This window comes from Microcaecilia unicolor, chromosome 1, assembly GCF_901765095.1.
Source record: "Microcaecilia unicolor chromosome 1, aMicUni1.1, whole genome shotgun sequence".
NCBI classification, from domain to species: Eukaryota; Metazoa; Chordata; class Amphibia; order Gymnophiona; family Siphonopidae; genus Microcaecilia; species Microcaecilia unicolor.
The window spans coordinates 138,070,843-138,089,929 of NC_044031.1; the positions used below are offsets into that span (position 1 = coordinate 138,070,843).

A 19,087-nucleotide genomic window follows, 5' to 3' on the forward strand; every position below is an offset into this window, starting at 1 on the left:
CTTTCTAATGGCAGAAAAATCTTTGACTATGGTAAATAATAATTCAAATGAAAGTACTTGGATTTTGGATTCAGGGAGCACATGCCATTTAACCAATTGTAAGAATTTCTTTCAGGAAATGTGTCCAGAGGAAGGTATTCTTAAAACTGCAAACGCAGGGACTGCTAAGATCCAAGCAAAAGGTATTGGATTCTTAAAATGCAAAGTGTCTAATGAAGTTAAAGAAATTCCTGTAAGTGATGTCTTGTATATTCCCCAAGCAGTTTGCAATATGCTTAGTGTATCTACATTAGATAAGAAGGGATTTGTGATTCATTTTGAAAACAGTAAGTGCACAATCTCTAAAAATGATGAAGTGTATGCTGAAGCTTTTATGCATAATGATGTTTATAAACTGAGCATTTCAGGTGAAGCCTCACATCTGGCGCAAGTGGGGAAGAATGATGGTAAATGTAGTCTGGAAATCTGGCACCGCCGCCTGGGACATCGTGATTCTAAGGTGATCCAGGATCTTTACAGTAAGCAACTGGCCACCGGCATTCAGATAAGTGCAGATGCTGGTAAAATGGAGAAATGCATAGACTGTGTTACTCAAAAAGGTGTAAGACCCTCATTTCCTGCATACACAGGAAATAGGAGTAATAAAGTGCTGGACTTAATACACAGTGACTTATGTGGACCGTTTAATATCCCATCATTGGGAAATAACAGATTTGTGCTAATATTCTTGGATGATTTCTCTAGATATTGTGTGGCCTATTTGCTGAAAGAAAAAAGTCAAGTCACAGACATGCTGAAGAAATACGTAGCCATGGTGAGCAATAAATTTGAAAGAAAACCAAAGGTTCTTCAGACCGACAATGGTGGTGAGTTCACTTCACAAAGCATGCGCACATTTCTAGAACAAGAAGGCATTCAGCATATCACAACAGTAGCTTACACACCAGAGCAAAATTCTGTTGCAGAGAGAAAATTTAGGTCACTTGTGGAAATGACCAGATGTATGCTGTCAGATAGCAATCTCCCTAAAAGACTATGGGGGGAAGCCATTCTCACAGCAGTGTACCTACAAAACAGAATGCCAACTAAAGGCGCTGAGCGCACACCACATGAGACATGGCATGGTAGGAAGCCAAACCTGTCACACATAAGAACATTTGGAAGTACAGCATATGCTCATGTACCAAAGCAAAGAAGGCATAAGCTGGATTCCACAACAGAAAGGGGCATTTTAGTTGGCTATGCTCCAGGACACAAAGGATATAGAATTTTGAATCTGAAAACTGGCATTGTTGGCATAAGACATGTTACATATTTTGATGAAAACAAAAGGGTTGATAAAGGCTGGATTATCCCAGATGAGCCTTATCATCCAGAATATGAAACTAGAACAATAATAGACATGCCAGTGTATATAAATGCCATACCAAGGCAGATGTCTGAAAGCAACTCACCTGTATCTAACGAGGAACAGGCAGAGGAAGCAGACACAGAAAGGATCATTGAAGAAGACAGTACAGTTGGAGAAGGGGAATCAATTGGAGAAGTACTCTCAGATATAGAGGATGCAGAAAGGTCAGACCAACCTGTTGTCAGACGCTCATCCAGGGAAAACAAAGGTGTTCCACCCCCAAGACTGTCTTACCTAACAAAGTCAGCAGAAGCTCAAGAGCCCTTAACATGGGATGAGATTGAGAAAATGCCAGCAGAAGAAGCTGCTGAATGGCATAAAGCTGCACAAGAAGAAATTGATGCATTGGATAAAAATAATACTTGGATTCTTACAAAATTACCTCCTGGCAAGAAAGCTATAGGATGCAAATGGGTATTCAAGTTAAAAAGGAATGCACAAGGAAAAGTTGAAAGGTATAAAGCCAGATTAGTGGCAAAGGGATATCTTCAAAAATATGGAGAAGATTTTGATGAAGTGTTTGCACCTGTAGTGAAACACACGACAATCAGAACACTTCTGAGCATTGCAGTCTCAAAAGGCATGCAAGTCAACCACATTGATGTGAAAACAGCGTTTTTTCACGGAGATATAACTGAAGACTTGTACATGGAACAACCAACAGGTTTCATAAATACAAAACAAAGAAAGCTAGTGTGTAAATTAAACAAAGGTCTTTATGGATTAAAGCAAAGTGCAAAATGTTGGAATGAAAAATTGCATGAAATATTGACAAATTTAGGATTTAAGCAAGGTGAAGCAGATAAATGCTTGTACACTAGGTGCACAAATGGACAATATGCATACATTTTAGCTTTTGTTGATGATCTGCTCATTGCAAGCAAAAGTGAGCAAGAGTACAAGGACATTGTAAAATGTTTAAACCACAATGTTGAGATAAAAGAACTTGGTAATGTGTCATACTATCTTGGTATAGAAATTGAGAAACAAAATGATGGTTCTTATCTTCTAAGCCAGAAGCAGAAAATAAATGAGCTTATTGAAAGTTTAGGTATGCAAGATGCCCAAGTTGTAAGCACTCCCATGATCACTGATTTTCTGAAGGATGAAACAGTAAGAGAACCTTTACCAGATAACATCCAATATAGATCAGCCATAGGTAAGCTTTTATATCTAGCTACCACATACAGGGCTGATATAGCAAATGCAGTAGGAATTTTGAGCAGAAGGGTCAGCTCACCTACCAAATCAGATTGGACTGCAGTTAAAAGGATGGTAAGGTATTTAAAGGGTACCATTGATTGTAAATTAAAGGTTTCAGCCAATAGTAATCCAAAACTAATATGTTACTGTGATTCAGATTGGGCAGGGGATCATTCTGATTATAAATCCACAAGTGGATATGTGTTTATGTATGGAAATGTACAAATTTCATGGGCCAGTCATAAACAAAGTATTGTGAGTTTGTCTTCTACAGAAGCTGAATATGTGGCTGTATCGGAAGCGTGCAGAGAACTGATGTGGATTGAAAAACTTTTACTGGATTTTGGAATAGCTGAAAAGAGACCAATCCAGATAATGGAAGATAATCAGAGCTGCATCCGACTGTCACAGAATGACAAGGTTCAGTCACGCACCAAGCACATCGCAACGAAATACCACAACGTGCGAGAGTTGGCGAAAGAAGGGGTCATCAGTCTACACTATTGTCACACCAGTGAGATGACAGCTGACATCATGACCAAACCGTTACCCAGAGAACATTTTGTGAATCTGCGTATAAAGCTTGGACTTTGTATGAATAAATAATTGCATGACAGTTATGCATGAGAAGGGGTTTGTTGGAATGTAATTGTATTTTACATGCATTGCCTGTCACCTATTATTTCTCTGTGATTACTCTGTGACCTCTGATGTGAATTACTTAGAGAGGTCACACTGCTATGCAACTTCCTGTGGGGATTAGATACAGTAGACACAGCAGATGCAGCACATGGAGCACATGGAGCTCATGATCTCTCCTAACCTGAGAGGATCTATGGTGGTGTGAGCATCCATTACCATCTAAGCACATGGAAGGAGCTGATAATACAAATGTATAGTAATATGTATATATAAGCCTGTCTGATTATAATCTAACTACAAACTGTGAGTAAACAGATGTTTTGTTACTTCAACTTTAAAGTGACTCAGCAGTGAATTATTCTGGGGTGAATGAGAGAGAGATGAAGAAAAGAAATTAACATTTCTAAAGCTGAAGCTGTGTGTACTAAAATCTGCTAATTATTTACTACAAATAATCCAACAACTTTAAGGCCCATACCAAGGGTACTTAGTTTATTTTTAAATTATAAGGAACTATGTTAAAGGCTTTACTAGAATCTAAGTATACCTCATTTAGGAGTCCTTTTACAAACTTGCACTAGCATTTTTAGTGCACGCTAAAAATAAGCATGTGCTAAACGCTAGAGACACCCATATATTCCTATGGACATCTCTAGCATTTAGCGTGCACTAATCATTAACATGCGCTAATAGTGCTACTGCGCTTTTGTGAAACACACCCTTAGTGCTCTCCCTCTCTGGTCACCCAGTCAAAGAAATTAATCACATTTGTCTGACATAGCCTGTCTCTAATTAAACCTACTTGAGCACACAGTTATGGAATGCACTTCCGCACAACTTAAAAACGATCTACGAACTAACGAACTTCCACAAAGTACTGAAGACCCATCTCTTTAACAAAGCATACCACAAAGACCAACCAATGTGAAGATATACAGTGGGGGAAATAAGTATTTGATCCCTTGCTGATTTTGTAAGTTTGCCCACTGACAAAGACATGAGCAGCCCATAATTGAAGGGTAGGTTATTGGTAACAGTGAGAGATAGCACATCACAAATTAAATCCGGAAAATCACATTGTGGAAAGTATATGAATTTATTTGCATTCTGCAGAGGGAAATAAGTATTTGATCCCCCACCAACCAGTAAGAGATCTGGCCCCTACAGACCAGGTAGATGCTCCAAATCAACTCGTTACCTGCATGACAGACAGCTGTCGGCAATGGTCACCTGTATGAAAGACACCTGTCCACAGACTCAGTGAATCAGTCAGACTCTAACCTCTACAAAATGGCCAAGAGCAAGGAGCTGTCTAAGGATGTCAGGGACAAGATCATACACCTGCACAAGGCTGGAATGGGCTACAAAACCATCAGTAAGACGCTGGGCGAGAAGGAGACAACTGTTGGTGCCATAGTAAGAAAATGGAAGAAGTACAAAATGACTGTCAATCGACAAAGATCTGGGGCTCCACGCAAAATCTCACCTCGTGGGGTATCCTTGATCATGAGGAAGGTTAGAAATCAGCCTACAACTACAAGGGGGGAACTTGTCAATGATCTCAAGGCAGCTGGGACCACTGTCACCACGAAAACCATTGGTAACACATTACGACATAACGGATTGCAATCCTGCAGTGCCCGCAAGGTCCCCCTGCTCCGGAAGGCACATGTGACGGCCCGTCTGAAGTTTGCCAGTGAACACCTGGATGATGCCGAGAGTGATTGGGAGAAGGTGCTGTGGTCAGATGAGACAAAAATTGAGCTCTTTGGCATGAACTCAACTCGCCGTGTTTGGAGGAAGAGAAATGCTGCCTATGACCCAAAGAACACCGTCCCCACTGTCAAGCATGGAGGTGGAAATGTTATGTTTTGGGGGTGTTTCTCTGCTAAGGGCACAGGACTACTTCACCGCATCAATGGGAGAATGGATGGGGCCATGTACCGTACAATTCTGAGTGACAACCTCCTTCCCTCCGCCAGGGCCTTAAAAATGGGTCGTGGCTGGGTCTTCCAGCACGACAATGACCCAAAACATACAGCCAAGGCAACAAAGGAGTGGCTCAGGAAGAAGCACATTAGGGTCATGGAGTGGCCTAGCCAGTCACCAGACCTTAATCCCATTGAAAACTTATGGAGGGAGCTGAAGCTGCGAGTTGCCAAGCGACAGCCCAGAACTCTTAATGATTTAGAGATGATCTGCAAAGAGGAGTGGACCAAAATTCCTCCTGACATGTGTGCAAACCTCATCATCAACTACAGAAGACGTCTGACCGCTGTGCTTGCCAACAAGGGTTTTGCCACCAAGTATTAGGTCTTGTTTGCCAGAGGGATTAAATACTTATTTCCCTCTGCAGAATGCAAATAAATTCATATACTTTCCACAATGTGATTTTCCGGATTTAATTTGTGATGTGCTATCTCTCACTGTTACCAATAACCTACCCTTCAATTATGGGCTGCTCATGTCTTTGTCAGTGGGCAAACTTACAAAATCAGCAAGGGATCAAATACTTATTTCCCCCACTGTACAACTCCTCCACATATACTTAGAACTGTCTTATAATACCTGCTTGTTATACAACCATTATGTTTTATCACTATCATGTTGCCCAAGATCTTTTTGTAACACCAAATGTCTATTTTCCAATATATTTCCACTATTCATGATGTTTTGTAAGCCACATTGAGCCTGCAAAGAGGTGGGAAAATGTGGGATACAAATGCAATAAATAAATAAATGGTTCTTCAGGTCCTGCAATTCATTGGATTTAGAAACCTTACTATTTTCTGTTTTGGAAGCTTTCCCATTAATTTATTTACCACAGAGGTCAAACTAACTAGCTAACCCCCTCCTTACTTTCACTTTTGTGGAGAAGAACTACATCTGTCCTTCTCCAGTCCTCTGGGACCACTTCCAACTCTAGAGAAGCATTAAAAAGGTCATACAGTGGAGCTGCCAGAACTTCCCTCAGTACCTCTGATGTATGCTAACCAGCCTCATCACTTTGTCTTCCTTTAGTTTAGGTAGCTCCTCATGAACGAAGTCCTCTGAAAATTGTTCTAGGTCTACCACACTTTCATTTCTATTTGTGTTTGTTTTCTGCTGTCCTACTCCCAGCCTTTCATCTGTAAACACAGAGCAGAAATATTTGTTAAGCAATTTCACCTTATCCTTATCAGCTTCTACATATTCCACCCCTTCACCACTTTTGTACTGAAAAATATCTCCTTCCCCATATCAGATCCCAGTTCACTGTGGTCATAGGCCTCTGCCTATGAAGTGTCCATTTTTTAAATTTTTTGTTACATTTGTACCCTGCGCTTTCCCACTCATGGCAGGCTCAATGCGGCTTACATATTGTATACAGGTACTCAGTGCATTTTGTCTAGCAAAAAAGGTGCCAGTACTCAAATACCAGGCCACCCTTCAGGGGTGGAGTGATCATTGAGGGACTCACCCCACAATAGCCAGGACCCCTGCAACCAGTCATAGAATCTATGACAAGGCAGAATTTGTATGTAGAACCTGAGCTCTTTCATTAAAATACGAGAACCATGGGTCAAGTTTAGCAGACAGTGGAAAAGGTGCCGGTACTCAGTATCCCCTCAAAAAAAAGCCCTGCAGGTACTTATTTGTACCTGGGGCAATGGAGGGTTAAGTGACTTGCCCAGAGTCACAAGGAGCTGCCTGTGCCTGAAGTGGGAATTGAACTCAGTTCCTCAGGACCAAAGTCCACCACCCTAACCACTAGGCCACTCCTCCATCCTGTTCTAGGCATGTAAGATATTTGCATGTTTGCTCCATATACTCTAAGACTCATAGATCTCATTTTGAATTCTAAGTTTGATATTTTCTGGAACTGGTCTATTTATACTATTCATGTCCCTTGGCTTATTAATCTGGCTGTGATATTCCCAAGTAAGTTTTCCGTTCAGTTCATAGGCTCTTATGTTATCTCTTCTGTCGAGGCATTGGCCTTTAGACTCCATGGTTCCTTCCCTACTAATTTTTCAGTGGTATACCAACCTCTACCTGTTCCTCTGTTGTCAAAATCAGCACTCTGAGCTCATTTCCTCTCAGATGTTGAGCTGTTCATCCTTCTTTGTGATGGGAGGTAATCCTGATAATGTTGTGGCTCATGATTTTTTTGTTATTTCTTCAGGACACTGTTCTTGTCCAGTTTGTGGCATCTCCTACTTATATTGCAGGACACACACTTGATCTTGTTCATTCTCATGATTACTTCATATCCTAAGTTAAGAGCCTGTCTACTTGTCAAGTTCCCTGATCTGACCATGTCTTAGTTTAGTTTATTGAAAATGTAATATACCGTCTTTCACAGGGGTATCAGAGTGGTGTACAAAGCTAATTAAAAATAGGTTGGAAAGGAACTACATATTGCAAAAAGGAAAGAGGAAGAATGAAAACAAATCAGGTAGGCTGCCTGCTCCTGGCCAGGATAATCAAGAGGGGTGGCAAATGGGAACGCAAATCTAAAAGTGTGAACTTTCAGAAGAGATTTAAAACAGCAAAAGGACTGTTCTGAGTGGGGGGCTAATGATGAGGGCGTTCCAAAGGGACAGGTAGAAAAAGCAGAGTGATGAGTGGATTCCAAGCAGGACAGGTGGTCCAGTGGAAAGAGAGACTGGAAGCAGAAAGGGAGTGGAGTGGATGGGGGGGGGGGGGGGGGGATGAAAAAATGAGGGATATAATGTAAGTGGGGGAACCAAGGTACAAAGCCTTGAAAGACAGAGTGAAAAGCTTGAATTGAATCTGGAAGAAGAAATGAAGCAAATGATGGTGTGCAAGAAGATGGGAGATGTGATCAGATCTATGTACATGGATTGCAATGTTTTGGACTGTCTGCAGGCAAGATAGAAAAACCTCAGGGAGACCAACAAGAACAACATTACAATAGTCTAGACGGGAGGTGACCATTGAGGAGAGGAGTGTAGCACTGGAGGAGTTGTCAAGTTAACTACGAAGATAGCAGATCTGACAGAGAAAAAAGAAGCAAAAAGAAGCAGGATGAGATATGAGAGGAGAAAGCTGAGGGTAAAACGTCACACCAAAGTATTTAAGAGAGTCAACAGACAGTATTTGGAAGGGTCCCACCCCTTATCTCTATCCCTCTGTAATCATCACTCAGAAGGCTAGGAAATCATATGATTTAGATCCTGACACCTTTATATCCCAGTGTGTGATGTTTTTCCAGCTAACTATGCATACTCTTTGTCCCAGCCTAAGCAGATTCAGCCCTAGAATACTGCTTTTCAAACTGCTTTAGGTAGAGTGGCAACTGAGCATGTTTATATCTATAAACTAAGGCAACATCATTCCTGATTTACAACTCCTTAAGAGACAATTACATGGTTTGAAAAGGCGTTGGCACAAAAGTCCTTCTGTTTCTAATCAGGCTTCTTATCAGGAATTGGCTGGATTCTGTAAATCATAAATTTTTACTGCAAAGAAGCAATCTTTTTCTACTCTTTTTCAGAGGGACTCTTTAGAATCATTGATAGTCTGAATAATATAGTTCCTACTTCCATGTACTTAAACCTTATTGCTGATCACTTCTCATTTACCTTTACTATTAAGATGAGTAAGCTAAGATCTGTTTATTACCCCCCTCCTTGTATTTAAGACTAACCACAATGAAGTTTTCATGTTCTGTCATTGATCCTGTACCTGCTCATTCACTAAAGCATGTCTCTGATCCTCTCCTACCATTCCTGCATTCTATGATCAACACCAGTCTCACTTCTGGCCTTGTTCCTCTTGAGCAGAAACAAGCAATTGTTCACACACATTTGAAGTACCCTAATATGATACATCTTCAATTTCCAGTTTTATACCTTTGGTGGCAAAGCTGGCTGAAAAATTATATTCTCTCAGGGGTCAATATTCAGCTGGCGACAGTTAGGGGTTTGCTGACCATTGCCAGCTTTATTTCCTGATATTCAATGCTGGGCTATGTCTGGGCACTGTTATTGAATATTTGGGCATATGTGACTGGCTAAAACACAGCTGGTTACGTGCGATATTCTGCATTTAACCTGCTACAATGAACCACATAAAGATAAGACTGGGTTTTATAAGTCCTTAGTATATGGTTATTCTAGCCAATTAAGAACTGAATATCGTCACTTAACCAACTAAGTGCTGACTTTGCCCCTGGAATGTCCACATTGGTCTCAGATGTTTTCCTTTCCTGTGCCTTTTATCATTTGGTGTCTCCCAGGGTTCTATCTTGGGTCCTATACCTTTCTTTACTCATTCAATCATTGGGTTGGTTTTGTGTTCCACCTAGAACTGAGGTCATAGTGCATAATAAATAAACCTTTTTCATATATGCTGATGATATTCAGTTTCATTGTATTCTAGATACACATTCATTTACTTCTCTGCCTTCTATTTCTGTCAAATTTGATAAGATTTCTGAGAGGTTAGCTAGCAGAAAATAAAGAGGAATCAAGAGTACATCAACCAAAGCAAAAACAAAACAATGCACACACATCTTTACCGACGACATTTTCTAAATTAAGACAGTGGTGATACACTCTGTGATTGCACAGGTGATCATAGCAATACTGACTTTTTGTCAGGCTTACTCATTATTCTCTTGCAAGACATAACAAGGAATTTGGGACGTTTATGACCTCTGATTCAGGCGGACTCTCACAGAAACACGGCCCGTGTCAGGTCATTTTCTGAATAAATTTTCATGTATTCTCCCAGTCTTGAAGGCCCTTGTGTGCTTTCTTTGTTTTTGCTTGAGAGATTAGCTAGAAATGAATAAAAACTGAATATCAACAAAACAGATGCTAACATCTTTTCATGATGTTCATCAATTCAGGTTCCACTTCTTCCTTCTATTAACGGGGTACAACTTCCCCTGAAAGTCTCTGGAATGATAAACATCTCAACTTTAATCTCCAAATCACTAATGCTGTCAAGAAATTACTACTACTACTATTTATCATTTCTATAGCGCTACAAGGCATACGCAGCGCTGCACAAACATAGAAGAAAGACAGTCCCTGCTCAAAGAGCTTACAATCTATTAGACAAAAAATAAATAAAGTAAGCAAATCAAATCAATTAATGTGAACGGGAAGGAAGAGAGGAGGGTAGGTGGAGGCGAGTGGTTACAAGTGGTTACGAGTCAAAAGCAATGTTAAAGAGGTGGGCTTTCAGTCTAGATTTAAAGGTGGCCAAGGATGGGGCAAGATGTAGGGGCTCAGGAAGTTTATTCCAGGCGTAGGGTGCAGCGAGACAGAAGGCGCGAAGTCTGGAGTTGGCAGTAGTGGAGAAGGGAACAGATAAGAAGGATTTATCCATGGAGCGGAGTGCACGGGAAGGGGTGTAGGGAAGGACGAGTGTGGAGAGATACTGGGGAGCAGCAGAGTGAATACATTTATAGGTTAGTAGAAGAAGTTTGAACAGGATGCGAAAATGGATAGGGAGCCAGTGAAGGGTCTTGAGGAGAGGGGTAGTATGAGTAAAGCGACCCTGGCGGAAGATGAGACGGGCAGCAGAGTTTTGAACTGACTGGAGAGGGGAGAGGTGACTAAGTGGGAGGCCAGCAAGAAGCAGATTGCAGTAGTCTAAACGAGAGGTGACAAGGGTGTGGACGAGGGTTTTGGTAGAGTGCTCGGAAAGAAAGGGGCAGATTTTACAGATGTTGTAAAGAAAGAAACGACAGGTCTTGGCGGTCTGCTGGATATGAGCAGAGAAGGAGAGAGAAGAGTCAAAGATGACCCCAAGGTTTCGAGCTGAGGAGACAGGGCGAATGAGAGAGCCATCAACAGAAATAGAAAAATACATTCAGTCTGTTATATACTTAATATTTCTTATTTACGTATTCTTTTCTTTTTTTTTCTTTTAGATTATTGCACTTCCTTGTGCTTAAGTGGGCCAGGGAAGAGGAAGCTCCAAACTGTCCAGAATACTTCTATTAAACTGCTGTTTGATAAGAATAAATTTGATCATGTCACCCCACTTTTCCGCACTGGCTCCCAATTAAATATCGGATCTCATTCAAAATATGCACCATTACCCATTCAGTCTTTTACATTGGCATTCCATTCTTTCTATTTCTCCTGCTTATCCCTTATATACCTAAGAGAACACCTTGCTCCTCTTGGTGTAAATTGCTAACTATCTCATCCCATCTCAAAATTCGACTTGACTTTATTCATAATTCATTTTAGCCCCTGCTCTATAGAACAGCTTACTTCTGGATCTCCAACTTGAATCTTCTTTTAAGAAATCTAAAGCCTCTATAAAAGCCTACTATTTTAATCAGGCTGTCCCCAGGAATGACATAATTGGCTAACTGCCAGTTGTGGACTGTTGTGTTTAGGTTTGCAGTGGGCTGCAATAGAGCTTATCTATTATTATTATGGTCACACCTATTCCTTGTCTTTCTTAGATATTTTAAAATTGTAACTTAGTTCCTCCCATTCTTACTCATTGAGGTCTTCTTCAGGGGAAATTTCTCCAAATAAGTTAGTTTTGCACATACCATGACAGGACTGAACCTCACTCTTAAGTAGGGTATGTGGAGTGTCTGTCTCTCAAGAGAGCTTCCTTCTGGAGTTCATATGATGTTACGCTTATAGGCAATTTATCCAGGTACACTTGGAAATTCTTTTTAATGAGGCCTGGGGCTCCCAAAACAATGAAGAATATTTCTGTATCTTTCTGCCACATTTCTTGGTTTCAGACTTCATTTCTTGATACTGTAGATCTTTTCTCTCTCCCTACATGATTCATCAAGTAATTGCTAAGGATTAGCACCTCTATAATCAAAACCATTTTCTCTGTGATCACTATCAGGCTTATTTTCAAAAGAGAAGGATGTCCTTTCTTTCAACATAAATTTGAAGACGGACGTCCTTCTCCCAGAGATGTCCAAATCGGTATAATTGAAACCCGATTTAGGACATCCCCAACTGCACTCCATCGCAGGGATGGCCAAAGTTCAAGAGGGCATGTTGGAGGCGAGGCAAAGGCGGGACTTGGCGTGCCTAACACTTAGACGTCCTTGACCCAAAATCGAAAAAAACAAGGACGTTCCTGACGAACACTTGGATGTTTTCACCTGGACCTGTTTTTTTTATTACGACTAAGGCACAAAAAGGTGCCCGAAATGACCAGATGACCACCATAGAGAATCGGGGATGACCTCCCGTTACTCCTCCAGTGGTCACTAACCCCCTCCCACCCTCATAAAACATCTTTAAAAATATGTCGTGCCATCCTCTATGCCAGCCTCAGATGTCATACTCAGGTCCATGACAGTGCATGCAGGTTCCAGGAGCAGTTTTAGTGGGTACTGCAGTGCACTTCAGACGGGCGGACCCAAGCCCATATCCCCCCCTACCTGTTACATTTGTGGAGGAAACAGTGAGCTCTCCAAAACCCACCACAAACCCACTGTACCCATATATAGGTGCCCCCTTCACCCGTAAGGGCTATGGTAGTGGTGTAAAGTTGTGGGGGGTTTTTTTGGGGTGGGGGGGGGTTGGAGGGCTCAGCACACAAGGTTAGGGTGCTATGTTCCTGGGAGCATTTTATGAAGTCCACTGTAGTGCCCCCTAGGGTGCACGGTTGGTGTCCTGGCATGTCAGGGGGACCAGTGCACTACAAATGCTGGCTCCTCCCATGCCCAAATGGCTTGCATTGGGACGTTTTTGACATGGACGTCTTTGGTTTTGAAAATCGCCGAAAGTCAGAAATGCCCATGTCTAGGGATGCCCATCTCTAAGGATGACCAAATTTAAGGATTTGGATGTCCCTGATGGTATTTTCGAAACGAAAGATGGACGTCCATGTTGTTTCGAAAATACAGGTTTCCCCGCCCCTGGATTTCGCCATTTTGCAAGGACCTCCAAATCGCAACTTGGACGTCCCTTTCGAAAATGCCCCTCATGTCTGTTTTCCTGGCACACAATTTTTTTTATCAGTTGGGATGGGGATATCCCAGTTGATCACAACCTCTTCATTCTCCGTGATTCTCTTTGGGTCATGATCCCAGTGCTTTTCTGGTAGTCATGCTATAGTGTTTACAAAAATCAATGGATGAGACACACCATCTTGTTGTGCCTTTCTGCATAGAGATTTTCTGCCATCAGAACTTCACAGCCAGCTGCAAGATGTGTGATTGTTTCCAGTTCCTTCTTACAGAATCTACATTTGTCTGCGGCACCAGTTTCTTTCTATGCTTGCAATAAATCATCTCATCTGTAATCCACTATCTGTGCTGAAACTATCAATTGTTCATCCTTAGGTATCAGTTCACCTCTCCTTAACCAATCATGTGTCTGATTTTGATCCATGAATGGTTTGTGGAATAACAGTTTGTATTTCCCGCTGTACATATGCATTTGCCACTTCCCTGGTCTACTTCCTTGAAAGTCTTCCTTTATGGGTTTATTTTTTGTCTGCCCTGTTTTTATCCCTGTTCACTTTGAATTGTTAACCTCTTAGATGTTATTTTAAGATTTGTGCTATATAGAATAAAAATGAAATGTGTAATGTATGCTAACAGCCCCACTGCAGCAGAGGGGCAGGAACAAAGGTACTGTTTCCAACCATTTCACTTGCTTCATTATCATTTGAAGGAATTTGTATGTCTGTGGTGAGTCCTGCTAATTGAATAATTTACTTAAATGAGATAGGTTGTTTAGCTAAGCATAAAATAAACACTGCAAATATTGCAAGATGTGGCTGCAAGATTAAATTGTAAAGCGAAGAAATATGATAGAGCATCCCTACTATTGATTGGATTATACTGGTTACTGTGGAGGCTTGGTTAATATTTAAGTTGCATACTTTTGTTTTTAGAATTCTTTATGGTCTGGCTCCTGCATATAAGTTTGTCTTAAATTATAAGACGGTCTATAAATGTTTAAATAAATAAATAAATAAATAAATATATGATGGATCTAATAGAAGTTTCCTCATTGAGTACTTTTAGTCATACATCTAGGCATATGATACTTCATTTTCCATCTGAAAAGGGGGTTAGGATGAAAACCTTCCTTATATTTTCTGTACCTTATCATTTTCCAGAAGTTGGAATGATTTACCAGCAGACCTGAGATAAGAAATTCAGTTTAGGAGGAAACAAGACAATATTGCAAAGATTTTTTAAATTACTTGTGTTTACTGTTTTTTATTGTAGGATTCTATTTATTGTTACGTACTGGTGTATTTTATTAGTTTACTTATTTATACTCTGCAACAAACTAAATTGGTAGGGTAACTGTGGTTTATTAGAACTAGTATGGTATCGTAAATCTCAGATTGACAATTTGTCATGAAGAGTGGGACTTTTGAGGGTAAACTGAGAGGTGTGGTAGCCGTGTTAGTCCACTCTTAAAGGTTATCAATAGAAATCAAACAAAATAAAACATGGAAAAGAAAATAAGATGATACCTTTTTTATTGGACATAACTTAATACATTTCTTGATTAGCTTTCGAAGGTTGCCCTTCTTCGTCAGATCGGAAATAAGCAAATGTGGTAGCAGATAGTATATATAAGAGAAACATCAAAGCATTACTTTGACAGTCTGACAGAGTGGGAGGGTAAACTGAAGAAGGCTGAGAGCAACCAGGAAGTTGTTATTCCAGCAATCTTTATCTGCACAGCAAATTAGAAAATTTGGAAAATGTATTAAGAAGATGCAATGTGTGTTTGTATTATTGTTCATATATTCAGGTGATATTGCCTCTGGAGAAGTATAAAACATATGCTATTGAAATTTCAAAATTCCTCCTGGCTCTATCTCTCCGTTTTCTAGAATTTATTTATCCCCATATAGGAAGACAGAAGTGACAGAGGGGAAAGTTATCAATGTGGGTTACCTTAGAGGCAAAACTGCCAATTTTTAACAACATATTTTAAAGTAGAGCAAACATCTGCAACAGACTCATGGATTCTGACATGCAAAACTCCTAGAAAAAGTATTCATGAGTGAGAGTTTACTGTAAAAATTAATATTTTAATCTACATCCTTAGGTATTAGGAGCAGAGGAGTAGCCTAGTGGTTAGTGCAGTAGATTTTGATCCTAGGGAACTGGGTTCAACTCCCACTGCCACTACCTGTTACTCTGGGCAAGTCACTTAACTCTCCATTGCCCCAGGTATAAATAAGTACCTGTACATACCATATAAACTACTTTGAATGTAGTTACAAAACAAGAAAAACACAGAAAGATAGTATATCAAATTCTCTTTCCCTACCTAGAATTGCAAGTTTTAAACTACTGTGTGCCTATGGGTTGAATCCACCCATTTCCAATGCTCACTGAGATCAGTATTGCAGTATAACCTATGCTGTCCTATTTTCCTTGAAATTGTGCTAACCATGCCGCCCCTTACCCAGTCCCATTATTTTTCAACAATATTCATTCTGTTCAGACTTAGATCATTTCATGTTGCTTTTGCCACTAAATATGCTCCTAGCATGCTGTGTCTGTGCCCTGACCCTGGCACGAGAAGCACTCCAGGCACAGCCTCATGTCACTGTCACAGAGAGCATAGCATTATATTGCCCTGGTTTGATTGCTGCATGTTATTTTTTTCCTAATAATTATGCCTTGCTTTATCTGTACCATTCAGAAAATGCAGGTGTGGGCCACTATAGTGTGTCCAGTAACAGCCTGCTCTCTGGCAACCATTCCTCAGTGAGTCATGCTTCACTGTTGGTTTTATAACTGTTTTCACTACCAATTTAGTTCTGCAGTGCGATATGCAATTAGTCTTATAATAGAAGCAGCTGTTTCCAGTTGGACAATGGCACTCTCTCCTTTGGCTTATTCCAGAGCTTGTTGTGGTTCTGCTGATTTGATGGCTGGGCTTGTAAAGTGGTATCTGGATGAATCACATTAGGTCAGGGAAATCTGATTCTTACTCATTCATGTAACAATACTGCAATTTCTCACAACAAAATGATAAATGTCACAAAAAAGCAGGCATGTTTGACTTTGTATGTGGAGTTCTGCTACAGAAGGGATTTTGACTGGTTGTTTGCTGCTTAAGGTGCTAAGAAAACACAGAACATGCTGTGCTGACTTTCTGATTTATTTGGGTTGGGTTCACACCTTTTTCAGTAGTAGTTCAAAGTTCTTAAAACACATGAGGATTATGAAAAATTGCAGGAAGACTTCAAGAAACTAGAAGACTGGACATCCAAATGGCACATGAAATTTAATGTGGACAAATGCAAACTGATGCACATTGGGAAGAATAATCTAAATCATAGTTACCTGATGCGGGGGTCCACCTTAGGAGTCAGCACTCAAGAAAAAGATCTGGGTGTCATTGTAGACAATATGCTGAAATCTTCTGTCCAGTGTGTGGCAACAGCCAATAAAGCAAACAGGATGCTTGGAATTATTAGGAAAGGGATACAAAATAAGACCAAAAATATTATAATGCCTCTGTTTTGCTCCATGGTGTGACTTCACCTTGAGTATTGTGTTCAATTCTGGTCACCGTATCTCAAAAAAGATATAGTGGAATCAGAAAAGGTTCAAAGAAGAGCAACCAAAATGATAAAAGGGATGGCATTAGGAAAGGCTAAAGAAGTTAAGGGTCTTAAGCTTTGATAAGAGACAGCTAATATGATTGAGGTCTATAAAATCCTGAGTGGTGTAGAACGGATAAAAGTGAATCGATTTTTCACTCTTTCACAACGTACAAAAATCAGGGGTACTCAATGAAATACTTTTACATGGAAATATTTTTAAAACAAATAGGAGGAAATATTTTTTCACTCGAGGAATAGTTGAGATGTCGAATTTATTGCTGGAGGATGTGGTAACAATGGTTAGCGTATCTGAGCATACAAAAGTTTGGACAAGTCCACATAGAATGGTACTTCTAATTTGGTTTCTGCCAGATACTTGTGACCTGGATTGGCCACGGTTGGAAGCAGAGTACTGGGCTAGATGGACCCAGTATGACATGTTCTTATGTTAGTACATGGTGAGATACATTTACGTAAACTAGGTATTTCCCTGTTGCCAGAAGACTTGCATTCTAAGGAGGCAATTCTATAAGGTGGTGCCTAAATATAGGTATGACAAAAATTTGCGCTTAACACCAATTCTATAACAGTGTTAAAGTATGCATAACCCATTCTAGAATAGTAGCACAAAGCCGCTTTAGCACACCATAACTTAACCATGACAGCTTACGCCAGGTAAGTGGCAGGAATAAGCTGGCGCAACTAAGTACACCTTGCAATGTGCACATCTGACACTATTCTGTATAAGGACACTGTCAGCCGCTCCTCCCGGCCGCGTAGTTGTCTCTCTCACTTATCCGTGCTGTCCGCTTCCGACTCCACACTCGTCCGTGCAGTTCGCTCTCACTGCCACACAGTTCCGCTAGCAAAGCGGTGCAACACAGTTCCGCTTGCCAGTCTTTTAAACAAAGTTCAGCTAGTTAGCCTTTAAACCCAGTTCTGCTAGTCAGGCTTCAAACACAGTTCGGCTAGCCCAGCCTTCCCACAAAGTTCAGTAGTCAGGCTTTAAACACCGTTCTGCTAGCCAGGCTTCAAACACAGCTCGGCTAGCCAGACTTCCCACAAAGTTCAGCTAGTCAGGCTTTAACCACAGTTCTGCTAGCCAGGCCTCCCAACAACGCCCTCTTCAGCAAGGCCTCAAAACTATTCAGCTTAGCTAGGCTTTTTTCCCCAGCACAGCTTAGCCAGGCTTTTACAGATCCACCACCCTCACTTGTCAACACTTTACCTCTTGACAACCACCCGCCGGATCTCTCCTGACTATTACTCTTTCCTGATACTTTTGGGCTCCTCCCGAAGTCACTCTTCTTCTCCAGCCACTTCCTCTCCCACCTCCATTTCCTCTTCCACACCTCCTCCTCCTATCTGCTCCAACTCCTCCCATTCCATCCCCCCATTCTCCACCCCCTCCCTCAGGTGTTCCACCCTCTCCTCAGCTGATTCCATCTCCCAATCAGCCCCCTCTCCTTTCCTCTCATGTGGCTCAGGTACTCGTTTGTCCTCCTCTCTCCTATTCTTCCAGGCAGTCTGAAATCTGTGTTCTCTACGCTCCTGCCTCCGCCCCTCCCGCAATGCATTCTGGGATCTGTAGTTTTTCCACTCTGGCTTTTCTCTCTTCCCCCCTTCATTCTGGGCTCTGTGGCTTCTCTGATTCTCACAACACACACAAACTATTTACACTCGTAAACCACCTCCTAAATACTACTACGGTCACCTCTAATAACACAGACATCCCATCAGCAACTAACCTTGCAAACTACTTCAGGGAAAAAATCATAAAGCTTCGACTCATGATACCCACCAATAAAACAAATTACACAAATATCCTTGAATGTCTAGATCCAAAACCAGGGGACTACCCAGCAGATCGATCATGGACCGACTTCGACACACTCTCATCAAATGAAATTTCACATTGGTTTGGAAAATATGCCAAATCACAATGTAAACTAGACATTTGCCCTAGCAGTTTAATAAGATCAGCACCCAAGCAATTCAAAAAAGATATCACGAATCACATAAATCACAGACTTCAAAATGGACTCTTTCCCACGGACAGAGGAAACATCCTACTCACTCCGTTACCGAAAGATGCTAAAAAAAGCACAATGGACCTAACCAACTATTGACCAGTAGCATCTATCCCACTCATAACCAAACTCATGGAAGGCATAGTAACAAAACAACTCACTGAATACCTAAATAAACACTCAATTCTCCACGAACCTCAATCAGGATTTCGATCAAATCACAGCACCGAAACTGTTTTAGTGTCTGCAATGAACT

The 19,087-nt window shown here is 40.9% G+C and overlaps 1 long non-coding RNA gene across 1 annotated transcript; it reads right to left on the reverse strand.

Moving 5' to 3' along the window:
• Positions 1-16,854: 16,854 nt before the first annotated feature.
• LOC115460755 lies at positions 16,855-17,628 on the reverse strand. The gene is made up of 3 exons (XR_003940551.1): positions 17,535-17,628; positions 17,269-17,279; positions 16,855-16,868 (listed from the first exon to the last, which is right to left on the reverse strand). It is a non-coding gene; the product is annotated as an uncharacterized LOC115460755 (long non-coding RNA).
• Positions 17,629-19,087: the final 1,459 nt, after the last annotated feature.